This window comes from Papio anubis, chromosome 12, assembly GCF_008728515.1.
Source record: "Papio anubis isolate 15944 chromosome 12, Panubis1.0, whole genome shotgun sequence".
Lineage (NCBI taxonomy): Eukaryota > Metazoa > Chordata > Mammalia > Primates > Cercopithecidae > Papio > Papio anubis.
Genome location: NC_044987.1, coordinates 37,919,890 through 37,937,553, shown reverse-complemented (window position 1 = coordinate 37,937,553; position 17,664 = coordinate 37,919,890). Strand labels below are relative to the sequence as shown.

The 17,664-nt window shown below is 40.9% G+C and overlaps 1 long non-coding RNA gene across 1 annotated transcript; it reads right to left on the bottom strand.

The window, feature by feature from the left end:
* Positions 1 to 1,897: 1,897 nt before the first annotated feature.
* LOC116269695 lies at positions 1,898 to 15,594 on the bottom strand. The gene is made up of 2 exons (XR_004177393.1): positions 13,767 to 15,594; positions 1,898 to 2,118 (listed from the first exon to the last, which is right to left on the bottom strand). It is a non-coding gene; the product is annotated as an uncharacterized LOC116269695 (long non-coding RNA).
* Between the last annotated feature and the right edge of the window lie 2,070 nt (positions 15,595 to 17,664).

Below are 17,664 nucleotides of genomic sequence, written 5' to 3'. Positions count from 1 at the left end.
TAAGAAAATATGGCACATATACACCATGGAATACTATGCAGCCATAAAAAGTATGAGTTAGTGTCCTTTGTAGGGACATGGATGCAGCTGGAAACCATCATTCTTAGCAAACTATCACAAGAACAGAAAACCAAATACCGCATGTTTTCACTCATAGGTGGGAATTGAACAACGAGAAAACTTGAACACAGGAAGGGGAGCATCACACACTGGGTCTTATTGTGGGGAGGGGTAGGGGGGAGGGATAGCATTAGGAGATATACCTAATGTAAATGACGAGTTAATGGATGCAGCACACCAACATGGCACATATATACATATGTAACAAACCTGCACTTTGTGCATATGTACCCTAGAACTTAAAGCATAATAATAACAAAAAGAAAATTATTTCATCTGCCACATGCTTTGCTTCATGAAACAGAGCAGCACTTTCTATCTGAAGAATGTTAGAACCTACTTCTTTTCCATTCTGAAATGTGCCCCTGGACAGAGAATCTGGACCAGTGACTACCAGAAAACTAAGCACTGGCTCTTCCATTATAAAGATATTCTATTTGAGATTGTCATTTCTCTGATTCCCCCATAATTTTGTATTCCCATGCACCATTTTACTATGTTTTTTAAAAAGACTGCAACTTTAAGAAGATAACAAGGCAGAATATGGAAGAAACTAACAATGATCTCTTATATTCTAAGAAGTATAGTTTTCACAAATAATAGATTGCATTTAGGATAGGAATTGATTGAAAACAGTGCCTTCTGAAGATTACAGTTTTTTTTTCATGAACTTCATAATTACAACATCTTACTGTGTTATAATTTGAAATTCCAACCTCTGTTCATTAAAACCAGTGGCAGTATGGATGAAAGCATGCTACATCCTGGGAATTGAATATATTTAGGAATATATTATGTTCAGTATTAATATTTAAGAAGACAGGCTGACCAAAGAACACAAAAATTAACAGTGAACTAATCCAGTGACAACTGTACACCTTTTATATTATCAGTTGTTTCTTCTTGAGTAAGACAAGAGAGAAAGAAATAATCCATATGGTTTATATGTAAATATTACAAAGCAAGGAAAAGGAAAGAAATACTTTTGAAAATGATAAGGTAACAAAAGAATAACTTAAAAATTCTTGTTCTTTAATACATAGTTCTTAATATAGGAATAGACATAAGAAGAGAACAGTTGAGACAGCTGATCTAAGGAAGGACTGCAAGGATACATCTTAATATCATCTTTATGGGCAAAACTTGGCCCTCCTGTGTTTCACTCAACTGATCCTCTTCTACCTCCTCATGTTTTATAACACTAAGAAATGTATTTTTTTTTTCAACTATATCTGTTGTAACACAATTTAGGTGAAATTTCTTCACTTTTTGGAATGAAAATCTAATAAAACATTTGTTAAAATAGCCAGAGGTTTTACAAATTTGGGATACTATGGGAGGAGAATTTAATTCAAAATATATCAGTAAGGACATGTTAATTGATGCTTGCAGTAAAAAATAATCCTTAATTTTCAGTAGGTTAAAATTATAGAGTTTTATTTCTCACTCATACCACATGTCCATCTTGGGTGGGCAAGGGGGACTCTGTAAGAAAAGACCCTATTTCAGGATGTAGGCTGGCAAAACAGTCACTACTGGTACATTGCCAGTCACCCTGGAAGAGGGAAAAATGACCTTTGGATGGTCATGTCTAGGCACGTAAGTGTTCTGGCCCAGAAGTGATTCGTGTTACTATTATTTACAACTTATTTGCCAGATCGAGTTTTATAGCCTAATCCAACCAGATGAAAGCCAGTAGTATAATTCTACTTGTGAGTGGACAGTGGGAAACTAGAAATCTACAGTGAACTTAATCAAGACAATCACAATCTACCTATTTGGTTCCAAACATTTGCTTTATTGTTTCTTGCAAGAAACATATTCACTCTATTTTCCCATTGGAGAAAATACAAAAGTTTTATCCATTCATAACATCAAACCAAAGTCTAGGATCTTTGATTATTCATGCTGGTTTCTATATTGCAGAGGTGAAAGCAGAGCCACAGTGACTTCTTTATTAGGTCCAGAGGTGGCTCCTCCTATCCATAGATCTGTGAACTAAAAAGAATGATTAATCTGTTTCTCCCAACTTAATATACAATGATTGAGCAGGATAAATAAAGTAAACATTCTTGTTTGGAAGTGGAAAGTAAGGAAGATTCACAGTAGTTACTGATTCATAGCAATTTGTAAATTCTACTAGGGGTAATTTTCAAGGGCCTGCTATTCTGAGGATAACAAATATTCTTTTTCTCAGTTCTGATTCTGCTAGGAGAAGCCCCCCAGTCCATTGTTCTTTGTGGCTCTGAGTTCTACTGTCTTTGTGGTTCTTCCTTTCCTATTATTCTCTTTGACTATATCTAGAATAGGGATTAGAAAATATGCTTTCCCTTTGGTTAAGCTGCTTATCAATTGTTTTCTTTTGTATAGGAAGTTAGAAATCCAAAAGTCATTTTAAGTCTTGAAGATTCACTATTTTCTCCTCCCCCTCCTCCTCCTCCTTTTCTTTCTTTGCCTCCTCCTCCACAGACCTCTAATTTATTTGGGATTACAAGTGTTTGAAAAACGTAGCAGGCTGTTTATTTATTTGATTCTAGTCAGTCTATTTGTCAGTAGAAATACTCACAGTATGTGAGTATATACATATGTACATATATATTTTGGACTTGGAAGGAGTGACAGACTTCAGGCTTTTCTCTTTTTTTTTTCCTTGAGCAATTTTGAACAATTGAAGGAATTTACTGGATTTCATCTTTATCAGAGACTTTTAACAATAAGTGTAAGGACACATCCTTGTTTTTGTACTTTTAGACTGAGTTTTTATCTAAGCATTGTTTCTCAGAATATGTCTCCATTTTATTTTTTCCTCTTCAGGACTGAGAAACACTTGCCTCTTCCAACTCTATGGGTTCCTAAATTTGTGTTTTCTCTCTATTCTCTGTTATTCCTGCTCACAGCTGAACCAGTTCTATTCTAAGCCCGTCTTTTCCTTTTAATACTTTGCAAAGTGCAACAAACAGCAGCTGGGACACATTGCTGCTTGTATTTGGTCTGAGGGACCAATTTGTCTCGCAGAAATACAAGTTCATCAGGTGCAGGATCAGCTTTATAAATTATTGCAGTCAATGTGTGGTGGTAAATGTTTAATAGCCAGCTCTCCAGGAAAATACAAAAGCAAAAACTCCATGATTTGTGGTGCTCCCAATTTCATGGTATAAATTCTTCCACTATGACAGATCCAAGTTACCAACATGACATCACAGAACTTGGAGTTGGGAAGAGATACTCACAATTAGCTGTCTTGGGCATAAACCAGCTCTAGCACACCACTGAATACAGGTGATTATTTTATCAAAAGCATTGCCATTGCTTAATATGGAGCATCATCCTTCCAGTGTTTCTCACAACATGCTGTCTAACCCAAAGCCAAAGTCACGTATTTTGGATATTTTTAATGGCAACTCCCCACTTCTCAGTACCAATTTCTGTATTAGTTAGTATAGACTATGTTATGCCACAGTAGCAAACAAAGCCAAAATCTCAGTGTCTTAAAACAAGAAAGGTTTATTTCTCACACATACTACCATGCCCATCACAGGATGTCTAGGGCCTATGCTCCACGTGTCCATACCACAGGACCCAGGCTGTTATAGCAGCCATCACCTGGAACATAGCAGGTGTTCCAGCCTCATGGAGAGGGAAAGAGAACCCTGGAGGGTTTGGTACTGGCAACTAAATGAATTGTCCTCAGAAATAATGTGTACCACTTCTCTTCACAATTCATTGGCCAGAATTAGTGGCAAGACCACAAAAAGAAAAGAAAAGAGGAAAGAAAGTGTGAACTACCATGTACCCGAAAGGCAAATACAGAAAATATTTGGTGGTTAGCACTAATGGCTGTCACAGCTCTTTAAGAGTAGTGATGTCTACAGCCACACAATTTGTGCAACTTGCCAAGCAACTAGAGTAGTATTTTTCTTGTTTATTTTTTTGTATCTTATATAGAAGATTTTAATCAGTAAAGACTAAGAAAATACACAATAACAGCAATTATTTTTATTTTTATTTTTTTTGAGATGGAGTCTCAGTCTGTCAACCAGGCTGAAGTGCAGTGGCATGATCTCAGCTTACTGCAGCCTCCTCCTCCCAGGTTCAGCGATTCTCCTGCCTCAGCCTCCCAAATTGCTAGGATTACAGGCACCCACCATCATGCCCAGCTAATTTTTTGTATTTTTAGTAGAAACAGGTTTCACCATGTTGGCCAGACTGGTCTTGAACTCCTGACCTCAAGTGATCTACCTGATTTGGCCTCCCAAAGTGCTGGGATTACAGGCGTGAGTCACTGTGCCCTGCCAAGCAATTTTTTTTTTACTAAACTCTTCTTTATATAATAATCCAATAAGGATTTTTGAATATTCCTACAGTAACTGCCTACAATTAGGATGTATGATATAATATCTCATAGATTAAACACAAACACAAACATCCACATCCACATAAACACACACACATGCACATTCATGAAATATAAGGGAATAAGAAAATTGCTATCATAGAAATCTCTGAGTGATGCGTTCCTGAGTTTCTTTTATTTTACCTTTTATACAGTTTTATGTAAGCTTAGAATTTTGCAGCTACAAACATAATTTCCTTTATAATGAGAAAAAATCTGATATTAAAATTTATATAATTTTAAAATGATATATATTGATTCAACTATGTACAAATATAATCAGAATTGAAAAACTTAGATGGAAGGGTGTCAAAATATTCTCAGTGGTTGTTCCTGAGTGGTGGGATTAGTTATGATTTAAAAAAATATATATTTCCCTTTTCCTTTTTCAGATTTGCTACAATGATGAGATATTATTTATTTATTTATTTATTTATTTATTTATTATTATTTTTTTTGAGACGGAGTCTCGCTCTGTCGCCCAGGCTGGAGTGCAGTGGCCGAATCTCAGCTCACTGCAAGCTCCTCCTCCCGGGTTCACGCCATTCTCCTGCCTCAGCCTCCCAAGTAGCTGGGACTACAGGCGCCCGCCACCTCGCCTGGCTAGTTTTTTGTATTTTTCAGTAGAGACAGGGTTTCACCGTGTTAGCCAGGATGGTCTCGATCTCCTGACCTCGTGATCCGCCCGTCTCGGCCTCCCAAAGTGCTGGTATTACAGGCTTGAGCCACCGCACCCGGCCGAGATATTATTTAAAAATGACAAATGAGGCACCTTTTTCTTTATGTCTTCTTTTCATAGTAATTCATTGTAATTTCATTTTTATGAAAAATTGTCTTTTTCACCAATGCTTCTGCTATTATGTTTATATGTATTATGTCTATTGTCATTTTCATTTTCAACGAAGATATATATATATATATATATATATATATATATATATATATATATATATGTATCCCTCTGCATTAGTCCATTCTCACATTCCTATAAAGAAATACCTGAGACTGGGTAATTTATAAAGAAAAGATGTTTAATTGGCTCATGGTTCTGCAGGCTGTGCAGGAAGCATGATGCTGGCATCTGCTCAGCTTCTGGGGAGGCCTTAGGAAACTTACAATCATGGCAGAAGTTGAAGGGGGAGCTGGCAGCTCACATGGCTGGAGCACAAAGAAGAGAGAGATGGGGAAGGTGCCACACACTTTAAAACAACCAGATGTCAGAAGAACTCACTATCGTGATGATAGCACCAAGGGAGGATAGTGTTAAACCATGAGAAACTGCCCCCCATGATCCAATGACCTCCCACCAGGCCCCACCTCCAGCACTGGAGATGACATTTCAATGTGAGATTTGGGTGCGTTTCTTTTGAGAAGCTCTCCCGAGCCAGCAGGATGGTCTGGCTATTGAACATCAAGACTCAGGTCAAATGTCCTCTATTCAGAGGATTTCCTCGACTACCCAATTAATCTAGAAAAATACTTGTCAGTCATTTCATGCTTGCTTTGATTTATAAAGCTTACCACTGTTTAAAATGATCTTATCTGCTTATGTTTACTTGATTTGAATTTATCTCCCTCTTAGAATGTCAGTTTCATGAGAGCAGGCTCCCTCTCTGTCTTGTTCTCTACTGTATTCTTAACACTTAGATCAGTGTCAGGCACATAATAAGTGTTAGTCCAAACTGCACTATTCTGTAAACCACCCGCTATTTTGCAGACCTTGGTCAAAGTGAAACATTCATGGGGGTTCCCGCTGTGAGAAACATCCTGCCTAACCACCTGACTACAAGTCGGACAAAGGCCCAACTAAAGAAACATCCCTATCATATTCTGTTGGGAGAAAGTGCAAAGAAACACCATGTTCCACCAGCAAAAGGGCCAGAACTGCCTCATCATGGGAACATCTTATCAGTATCCTGTTGGGCAGCAAGCCATATGGTCCAGACCGCTCCCACTCAAACCTTTAAGTACCCCAGCCTGTAAGCGGTGGTGGGCTCCGGCATTAAGCTGGTCTCCCACTTCCATAGGTGTCTGCAATATACTTGTGTTGCTGTTTGAGCTGCCCTCTCTCTGTGTGTCTTTCTTTAACCCTTGCCTTCCCTTTAAAACCTAACATTTTGGTGCCGAAACCAGGGAAGGGGATTAGGTTCTAACGCTCAAGTCTTCTCTTGCTACCTGGAAAGCAGCAAGCAGCAAAAACGGGACCCGGACCTGCCTCCAGGTCCTGAGTGGACTCCCTGTTCGCAGCCCTTTTCCCTTGTTCTGTCTTCTTCTTGGGCCCTGGGCTAACCTCCAGATCCTGATCAAACTCTCCATCTTCTTTTTCCTTCCTTTCCCTTTCTGGGCAGCTCCAACAAGGATGACACCCATTGCTGGACATCACAAACAAAACCGGTCACCAATTAGTGGGCGAGTCTCCTTCTCCTCCTGTCTGGATTCCTCTTATATTTCTGCCGGTCGACAGAAAATCCCAGCGCTGGGTGAGAGGTCTCCCTGGTCATCAGGTGACCGTGACCTGCCTTCTCAGGGGACGCCCTCACAATGTTGGCCGCTCAGGCCACTCCGGTCTCCAGGGAAACGCGAAGAGCTGCGGGGATGCTCTGTCTCTCCCACTTCCCTTCTAGCAGGAGGAATTGGGGTACTCACTCCCCTCCTCTAAGTTTCTCGCCCTTCTGGCTGGGGCAAGGCTCTTCAAAACCAGCTCGAGACACCACTCCGGATGTTCTCATCTGGAACCTCCAAGCCCAGGGCTTGGTGAACTCCATTAAAATCGAGTGAATGCTTTATTCACTTCTCTTGTATGTCTCATCCAGGACCTCCGAGCCCAGGGCTTGATGGACTCCACTAAAACTCAGCACCTTACTTGCCTCTGTACTTCTCTCTGTAATGTGGCCTAGATTCAATGTAAACTGGACATTAATAGTCAATGGCCAAACAACAAAACATTCAATTTCCAAATTCAACATAATCTAAAAACTTCCTCCAGTGCAATGGTAAATGATCTGAGGTGCTTTGCTTATCTCCGTTTGTGGCTGTCTCTCTGCCAGTCCCGTTCACCTTTTAAAATCCTCCTCTTCCACAAAAATCCTGCAAAAGCATCTCCTCCTCCAAACAAGCCTTCCTCCTCTAACTTCAACCTGGCTAACAAACCCCTCCCTCAGTACCCCTTCCACCACTATCCCATCCTCCTTCTCCTTCAGCTGTTGCTCCTCCACTCCCTTATTGTTGCCCTTTGCCCCCCTCCTTCTCCACTGCATACCAGGTCTCACACTCAACCCCCTTTTGCCAAAAACCAGGCACATGCCCAAAAGTCCTCCAAAGTCCTCCCCTTGAGGGGGGCCTAAGGCATAATCCGAGTTCATGTTTCCTTCTCCCTAGCCAACCTCTCCCAGCTTGAAAAGAAGCTCGGCTTTTTCCCCACAAATTGCACCTCCTGCAAGGAATTTCTAAATATCACTCAATCTTATGACCTTACCTGTCATGACATTTGTCATGCTTTTCTCCACCGTCACCCTAGAGCACAGGGAATGCATCTGCATAGCTGCCTAGGCCCATGCAAACACCCTCCACCAACAAGAGGCTGCCCATAACCCAATAGGGACCCTAGCTCTCCCCAGAACTAATTCCAATTGGGATTATCAGGCAATTTCCACAGACAGACAGAAACAGGAGCATATAATATCATGCCTCCTAGCTGGCATGAACAAAGCTGCCCCTGCTCTTTTCCTCTCCTGCCTTTCAGAGGCCATGACTAAATGTACCACCTTAAGCCCTAATACCAGTAAGAGCAGAATCTACCTTCATTTACACTTAATTTCCCAGTCAGCCCCAGAAATTTAAAAAAAAAAAAAAAAAAACTTTAAAAACTGGAGGATGACCTTCAAATCTCCCAAAGAGACTTAATCAAAGTGGCCTTTAAAGTCTTTAACAATAGAGAGGAAAAACTGAAAACCCAAAAGCTAAAAAGGGACCAGGCTAAACCCCAGATGCTGGCAGCTGCCATTCAACAGGGTTCCCAATGCATACAAAAATCCTCAACCTTGCAACAAACTCCGCTGGAAGCCTGTTTGAAGTGTGGCCAACAGGGTCACTAGGCAAAAGCCTGCCCTAATCCCAGGACACCCTCAAAACCTTTCCCCATCTGTGGTATCAAGGAACACTGGTCACTGGACTGCTCGGCGAAACTCTTCATCCCGTTTCACCACCTCTAACTGAAGACCGATGGGGCCTGGAATCCACCACCCCCACTGCCATCACCACCTCGGAACCCAGGGTAACACTGTCAGTCTCTGGGAAGCTTGTGCTTTTCCTATTAAATATGGGGCTAGTTACTCAGTTTTAGCAGAATATTCTGAACCCCTCCTCAGTTCTTCTATCTCTATTTGTGGGAGTCAATGGAATCCCCTCTAGGCACAAACAGACTGGTTCTCTATTATGCAACCTATTCAATACCCCCTTCACCCACCCCTTCCTGATTATTCCTCAGTGTCCTACCCCTATCTTGGGGCGGGACATAGAAAGTAAATCCCTTCTTGATTTGCCTCCTGCAATTCCACCCCTTTTATTTTACTCTGCCGCCCAGATGCTTCCCTCTCCTTCCCCTCATCCTCATTATCCACCCTGTTACCTTTTGTTAATCCTGAAGTTCAAAACGTTTCTAAACCCACAATAGCCACACATCACATCCCAGTCACAAAACCCTCCAAACCCCCTCCATTTTCCTTCATCAGTCTCAACATCCCCTTAACCCAGTCGGCCTTAGGGACCTCAAACCTATTATCTGTAAACTTTTATAAGCTCAAATTCTAAAGCCTGTCAACTCTCCCCACAACACCCCTATCCTAGCTGTCAGTAAGACAGACAGGTCATAGCTCTTGGTCCAGGATCTCCAAGTTGTTAGCTAGGCCTCTCTATCTGGTGGTCCCCAACTATATACTCTACTCTCCCATATTCCCTCATCTACCACACACTTCTCTGTATTGGATCTAAAGGACACCTTTTTCACTATTCCCCTAAATTTGACTTCCCACAGTCTTTTTGCTTTCACTTGGTCAAATCCTAATACACATCCTCCCAACTAACATGGATCATACTTCCACAGGGGTTCCAGGATAGTCCCCACCTATTCAGACAGGCCCTCACCAAGAATCTAGCTGAACTTCCCCTTACTCCTAGCACCCTCCTCTAATATATCAATAACCTTCTCTGTAGCCCCTCCCTTAACCTGTCCTTCCAACACACCACTCAGCTGTTAAATTTCCTCCATAGTCAAGGATATCAGGTCTCACCCACAAATGCTCAGGTAGCCTAAACCCAGGTCACTTACCTTGGGCTTGCTCTAACCCCTAATTCTCAGGCCATCTCAACCCAATGAAATGAGCTAAATTGGGACATTCCCCTTCTCCACACAAAGGAGGACCTCCTCTCCTTCTTGGGTCTTGTGGGATACTTCCAGCTGTAGATTCCCAACTTGAGGTTGCTGGCCAAGCCGTTCTACATGGCCTCACATGGGCCCATCCTAAAATCCCTGAACCCAGCTTGCCCCATCAACTCCCACTTTAAAAAACTTAAAAAATGCCCTTTTAATGGCCCCAGTACTGAGACTGCCCAACGCCACCAAGCCCTTTACTCTGTATGTACATTCTGACCAAAGCCTTGCTTATGGGCTACTCTGCCAAACATACGGCAATGCCCCACAAGCCGTTACATACCTCTCAAAACAACCGGACTCTCATTCAAGGCTGGCCACTGTGCCTAAAAATCTTAGGTGTGGCCACATTGCTGGCCTCAGAGGCACAGAAACTCACTTTCTAACAACACATTACTATGTGTAATGCATCTTCCCATAACCTACAGAACCTCATAAGCCATCAATCTCTTCTATCTCTCTCACCATCCTGCTTACAGCAGATACATGCCTTATTCATAGGAAACCCTCGAAATCACGTTCCAGAAATATAAAGCTCTCAACCTGGCAATCCTTCTCCCTGTAAACACCTTCAACTCTGACCTCTCTCGCTCCTGCCTGGACCTCTTAGACACATTTTGGAAGCCCCTTTGCAGGGAACCCCTACATGGTTCATTAATAGAAGCTCTTTTAGGGAGCCATGTCCAGCAGCTGGCTACACCATCATTGCCAAAAATAAACTCCTAAAATCCAATGCTCTCCCACCTCATACTACCCCTCAACAGGTGAAGCTAGTTTTTCTAACCAGGACCCTCACCCTAGCAAAGGGAAAGAGAATTAACATTTACATGAATTCCAAATATACATACCACATCCTACACTCTCGTGCCTTAAGCTAGCCAGAAAGGGTTTTTCTAGCTGCAAAAAGAACCCCCATAGGAAATGGCAAACTCATATGCAAGCTGCTGGAGGAGGCTAAACTACCACCACAGGCTGCCATTATCCATTGTAAAGGACACTAAAAGGCTACAAATGCCATAAACAAGGGAAAGTTTTTAGCAAGTTCAGCAGCCCAGCAGGCAGCCCTGAAAACCCCATCATTATTGCCCTTTTTTTCCAACATACACTCTATATATGCCCAAGAGGAACAAATCTCAGTCACCCATACTGGCATCTTTCAGGAAGTAAAATGATTCTACCTCAATAATAAAATTGTCTTACCCCAGTCACAAAAAACTTCTGTGCTTTTATAAGTGAACAACAATTTTTATGCTGGTTACTGCCCCCTACTGCATCTCTTAAAAGCTTATATACATTCTCCCACCATGGCTGCTAATCTCAGAAATATTTCTAAGGCATGTTCCTTTTGCACTCACACTTCCCCTCAGAAAGCTATCAAATCACCTCCTTTACTGCACACCAGGCCTGAGGACACCTGCCAGGGCAGGACTGGCAAATCGACTTCATCCACATGCCCCCTCCCCCCCATAAAAAGAGTCCAATACCTCTGACAGTGGTAAATATCTTCTCTGGATAAAAGCTTTTCCTACCACCACCAAAAAGGCACACACCGTCACTTCTATTCTCCTCACTCATACTATCCCCCAGTTTGAACTCCCCTCTACAATCCAGTCAGACAATGGGCCAATGTTTATTTCACAGGTTAAACAACAGCTAGCAAAGGCTCTAAACATTAAATGGGCTTTCCATATTCCCTATCACTTCCAGTAAGATTAAACAGGCCAATGCCCTTCTAAAACAACAACTAATCAAACTCTCCCTAGAGTTAAGATGACGTGGACTTCACTTCTCCCACTGGCCCTCACGCATTTGTGAGCCATTCCCCACAAGCCCCTCAGCCTAAGCCCATTTGAACTCATTTACCAATGCCCCTTTATCCTCCAGGATCTCCCTTCATCTCCTCCCACTTCTATATGGGATACTTGGCCGGCATTATACTTCACTCAACATCTAATAAGACAGTGTGCAAATGCTTACTTGCCCCAGCCTGAAAGCCCATCCTCCAGACACTCCTCCCTGTCCCTACAACCAGGGGACTGGGTCTGAATCGCAGACTCCTCCTCCTCCCCTCTCCAACCAAAGTGGATGGGTCCGCACCGGGTAATCCTAACTACTCTCATGGCAATCCTAACTACTCTCATGGCGGCAAAGCTAACATCCTATCCGTACTGGATATACCACTCCAAACTAAAAAGACCACCAGTTCCACTTCCGGAAATTTCCTCATCCCCAAATTATTCTTCCTCTTCTTTGCTGCACTTAACAAAAATTCAAGTTGCCGACCCAGAAGGCCCTGGTCCATGACATTCTCTGCCTCCAATTTCCAATCTTTTATCCACACTTTGTTTCAAATCTTTCCCAGTATTCCCTCCCGTGTCCCTGGATAGGCCACTCCAGTTCCTCACATTAACCCGGGAGTTACGGCTGCAGGACACCTTCTAAGATATCGATAACTCTTACTCAAATCTCCATTTTTGTTTTTTTTTCTTTCTTTTTGTCTTCTTTGTCTGTTAGATACTCTAAGTCCCCGCCCCCAAGCTTTGGCAGTTGGGGTCCCTTTGTCAACTTCACATACTATCTTTTAATCAGTTACACTTCCCTCTTTCTTCCAACTGTTAAATTTATTTGTCCACATAAATCCAGCAGATCACAGCCCTTCCTGTTAACCTAACCACATAAACCTGGTCCAAAATAAACCTGCATCTCACCTACTCAGCCAATCCATTCCCAAAACCTGTTTATAATCTTGCTCAGCTAAACATCTTTCCCCCAATCCATCAAATAAACCCACATTGTCACACAATGGGATGTCACCCTCCTTTGCTTCATGGCCTCTAAACGAAACATGTTACAAGCTGGATTTCATAAAACACTTCGTACCAACCCTGTCCCTCTCTGCCGGCGCAACTCTCCACGTATCAAACTCAAGGGTACTTCCTGGGAAAAAAAAATGCACATGATTCCCTCAGAACCGCAATGGCTATTAGTTACCAAAACCCATCTCCTTCTCTCTCTCCAAAACCAAACAGCCTTCACCTCCTCCCCCACCAACATTCCCTATCAGGCACTCACAGGGACTACCCTTTCTACAAACTATTCAACTTGGAAAAACAAGGAGTTGGAACAAACATTTATTCAGGATTCAACCCCACCTTCTCATGGCTCACTACCTTCACTTACAACTTTTGCCTGTCAACCCCAAGTCTTTCCTGTGTGAAACAAACTCTTATCGCTGTCTACTGGCCAATTGGTCAGGAACAGACACCCTAGTATTTCAGCCTCCAAACATTAACCTCCTACCAAACAACCAGACCATCCAGGTTCCTGTAGTAGCTTCTGTCTCATCTTCCTTTACATGCACTAAGCGGGCTCTACATCTCATTCCTCTGGTAACAGGATTAAGCGTCTCTGCTGCACTTGGCAATCGCAGGTATATCACCCTCAACTCCCTTATATAACAAAATCTCTACAGTTCTCTATAATACCTTAGAGGACATGCATACTTCCATTATAAGCCTCCAAAGGCAGATAGACTCCTTTGCGGGAGTCGTCCTTCAAAACCAAAGGGCTTTAGACCTGTTAATCGCTGAGAAGGGGGATACATGTGTATACTTCCAAAAACAATGCTGTCTTCATGTTAATGAATCCAGCATTATTCATGACGCGGCCCTAAGGCTCCATGACAGGGCTGCAGAAATCCAACATCGGATTACTAACTCTTGGTGGCAAGGGTCATTCTTTCTAAAGTGGATGCTTGGTAACACCTTTCTTAGAGCCCTTAATTTTCTTCCCTCATAATACTAACAGTTGCCCCTGTGTACTCACCTTTATATCCTGCGTTATCTCCCAAAGACTGAACTCCCTTGTCCAGACAGCCACCTAGAAACACATTAATACCATCCTTCTTCACCAAGTCTGACATCAGCGCCTCCAGCAAAACAACTCTGAAGACACACTGCTTCAAAACCCAAACCCTGACTACAGTGCCCCTATTCAGCAGGAAGCAGCCAGATAATTAATAACTCTCATCTTTCTTTTATAGTAAAGTAGAAGGCAAGAATGTTAGTCCAGACTGCAACATTTTGTAAGCACCCCCCCTGCTATTTTGCAGACCTTGGCCAAAGTGAAACATTTCACCGAGGTTCAGGATGTGAGAAACATCTTGCCTAACCACCTGACCACAAGGCAGACAAAGGCCCAACTGAAGAAACATTCTTATCATACTCTACTGGGCAAAGGCTCAACTAAAGAAACATCCCTATGATATTCTGTTGGGATAAAGTGCAAAGAAACACCATGTTCTGGAAGAACAAGGGCCAGAACTGCCTCATCATGGAAACATCTTACAATATTCTGCCGGGCAGCAAGCCATATGGCCCAGATCTCTCCCACTCAGATCCATTAAGTACCCCAGCCTGTAAGCGGTGGTGGGCTCTGTCTGGCCATAAGTTGGCTCCCAACTTCCGCAGGTGTCTGCAATATACCTGTGTTGCTGTTTCAGCTGCCCCCTCTCTGTGTCTTTCTTTAACCCTCATCTTCCCTTCAAAACCTAACAGTAAGCACTCACTTCTTACTTGTTGAATAAATGAATGATAGACAATGGACAATGGTTAATTTTTGTTAAGAAAAATGGAAATTCAAAGGAGTAGAAAAAGCAATTGCATCTATAGGCAAGTGCTGATCCTTTCTAAGAATTATGGGTCAGAGAAGCCACATCAGATGTAAAATACGATTACAGCCTTGAAAAGGGAAGATAAAGCAAGATTTCAGGAGTTTCCCAAATGCAGGAGTAATTCAGGAAATGATTTATAAAATTGAGCAGTGAGAAAGCTGTATGGACTCTTATTAACTTCAGAAGGTCATTTGATCAGACTGGAGTTAACTGGGCAGTCAGGACAAACAATCCTACTATCTCCACTGGCTCTGCTGCTGTAGTCTCTATAATTAGGTTGCATTGTTAAGATAAATCTACATATAAAATCTACTTAAGATATTAAGTAGATTTTCTAATTTCTATTTTATGCTATCCTATAATGTCACAATGAGTATATGTGTGTGTTTGGGAGTGGGGGTGGGATTCGAAGACTTTAGAAGGTTCCACTGCTCTGTTTAAGCAATTATGATAGTTGAAGACAATACTCGCTCCTCTGCCTCTGAAAGAAAAAAGCCCAAGGGCCTAGCACTTAGATTGAAAAGTTTTAGAACCTGTATCAGTGGTAGGCACTTCTTGAAATAAATGAAAGAAAGAATGAATATATGAGATCACTTTTAAAATCCTTTCTCAGAACTGCATTCAGAAACAGTCTATGGCCTGAATAAGCAAAATGGTCTAATTACTTCTTAGTCACATGTTGCTTTTTGCCAAAAATTACTAAGTTTAATAAGTTGTTAGTAGAGCAAAATAGTGCCTCCATCATAAATTTGCTTATAGACAATCTTTCATATATCCTATTATAGACAATACAAGATGGGAAAAATAAACAAACATGCCTAAATCCTGTCAGGTGACAGTCTCATAAAATTTGACTTCAGTTTAATATCCAGGGACATATGTGGGTGATGAGCATTTGACAACTGCCTTACGTTTTGCTGTAGTGTCTCTCAGAGTAACTGTCATTCTGGTCTAAAAATCCTGGCGGGGGAGGGGGGAAGGAAAAAACATGAAATATTAGAAATCCTTAATTATGTTTCCTGAATTTATTCACCTTGAAGTCTGACTGCCAAAAATATCCCTGCCTGTAACATTAATAGTCTTTTGTATTTAACTAAAATATCAGGAATGTAAAGGAAATATAAACCACTTCGGTTGTCTAACCAACATTACTCATTTGATTTCTGCTCACTGCTGATAGTAGCACATTTATATTTCATGGTTTCTGAATTCACAGTACAAAAATATCCAGATGTGGTCAACTGCTTTCAGGACTAGATGATAAACAGCATTATTTCTTGCAGTTAGATAGCAATCCTGAAGAATAGTCCATTCAGCAGCTAATCAAAAGATTTATATTAAGTAGGAAAGTCATATTAATCTTGCCTAGGTATCCCTAGTGTCAGAAACTTATCTGTAGGGAAAGTAGAAAGCATTATATAAAGAAAGCGGCTTACACTATGACCTGGAAGCAGCGTGGCATCAGAATAAGGAGAGAGACTCAATATATAATTTAGAACTAATTTCTGAGAACAATATTTAATGAAAACTTAATATCACAGCTTACAACCCCACTTCAGTGCCAATCAAAAAGTAGGTAATCAATTTTGGAATGCTTCATGATCTAGAAAGAAGTCTTTGTTAGAGACTTATGGTTTTAAATTATTATAGGCTTCTTCCATTGACATTTCTAGAACATAATGCTTTAAAAATGCATTGGTGATATGAGTGTTCATACTACATACTAACACATGGTTCTTTGCAGCTGAGGATATATTTCTAATGTTGCTGCTCATGGTTGCCTTTGATCTGCCAGTTTTAGCATAATGATCTAATACACATGTGAGTGTTTTGAACAGCAAATAGTTCTACATAAAGTCTAGATATGGCATTTTTCTCATTTTTGTTTTAGTGTACATTTATATATATGAAAAGAGTGTTCTTCATCATTTCTTTGCAGTGCGATTTTAAGCCTGAAAAGAATATTTGGCCTTCAATCTTGGCAAGCATACCTGTAAAGTAGATGGTAAGGGTGCTGATGAGGTAAGAAACTTTCTTCTTGGTTAACGAAGGGTATCTAATGGTCTTCTTTATCATCTTGATATATTTGTATTCACCTCTCTAAAAAAAAAACTGTACTTGATTAGTTATTCAAACTGCTAAGAGTCAAGCTGAAACCAATAATAATAGAGTCTTAAATTCTGAGGAAAAGTTTACAGAATAAAACCCATCTTTTTTATACCATAATTCAAAAGTCAATTTTTAAATCATGTTTCTTGGATTATGTCTTCTTTTTCCTTGGCTATTAAGACCATCTAAGATAGCTTTCTCGTTTAAGAGGTGGAGATTGATCTTTCTTTAGAGAACTCTCTGTGGATTATTCTATACAATTAATCAATTAAGTCAATGTTGCTTTATTGTTTGCTGCTACATGTGTATTAAGTCTTATCTCCAAGCCCAACTGCATGATCCTTGAAAGCAGGACATAAACCAGTTTCTCAGATATTAAAGGAAGTTGAAGAGTGTTACACAGAAAAAGCATAGAAATATTAATGATGAGAAATACTGGGTATTTTATGAGTTAAGCAAGCTTCTTTAGTGAAGAGCTTCTCTGAATGTCTATCGCAGCAGTTAGTAGCTGTGGCTCCTGAACCAGACTGCCTTGGTTCCCATCTTAACTCCATGTGTGATCTTGAACCTTGGATACATGGCTTAACTTTTATGTGCTTTAGTTTCTAGAACTGTAAACTGGGTTTACACAGTTTGTATGAAGCATTAGTTATATTATATATATAGTTAGTTATACCTCACACAGTTTGTATGAAGCATTAAGAAATTAATGCACGTACTATTATCATTAATGTACAATTGTGAATTTCCACAAGAGGAATTTACTGTGCAGTTTCCATAAAAATATCTGACCATGGAATTGTTGTTTTTTCCTGACATATCACGCAACTAGTGTTCCAGAAAATACACTCAAAGAAATATCTTTAGACAGTGTGCTACGATTACTGATACTTAACACATTTGTATCATGAACATTAGATAGCCATATGCCATTCATATAGA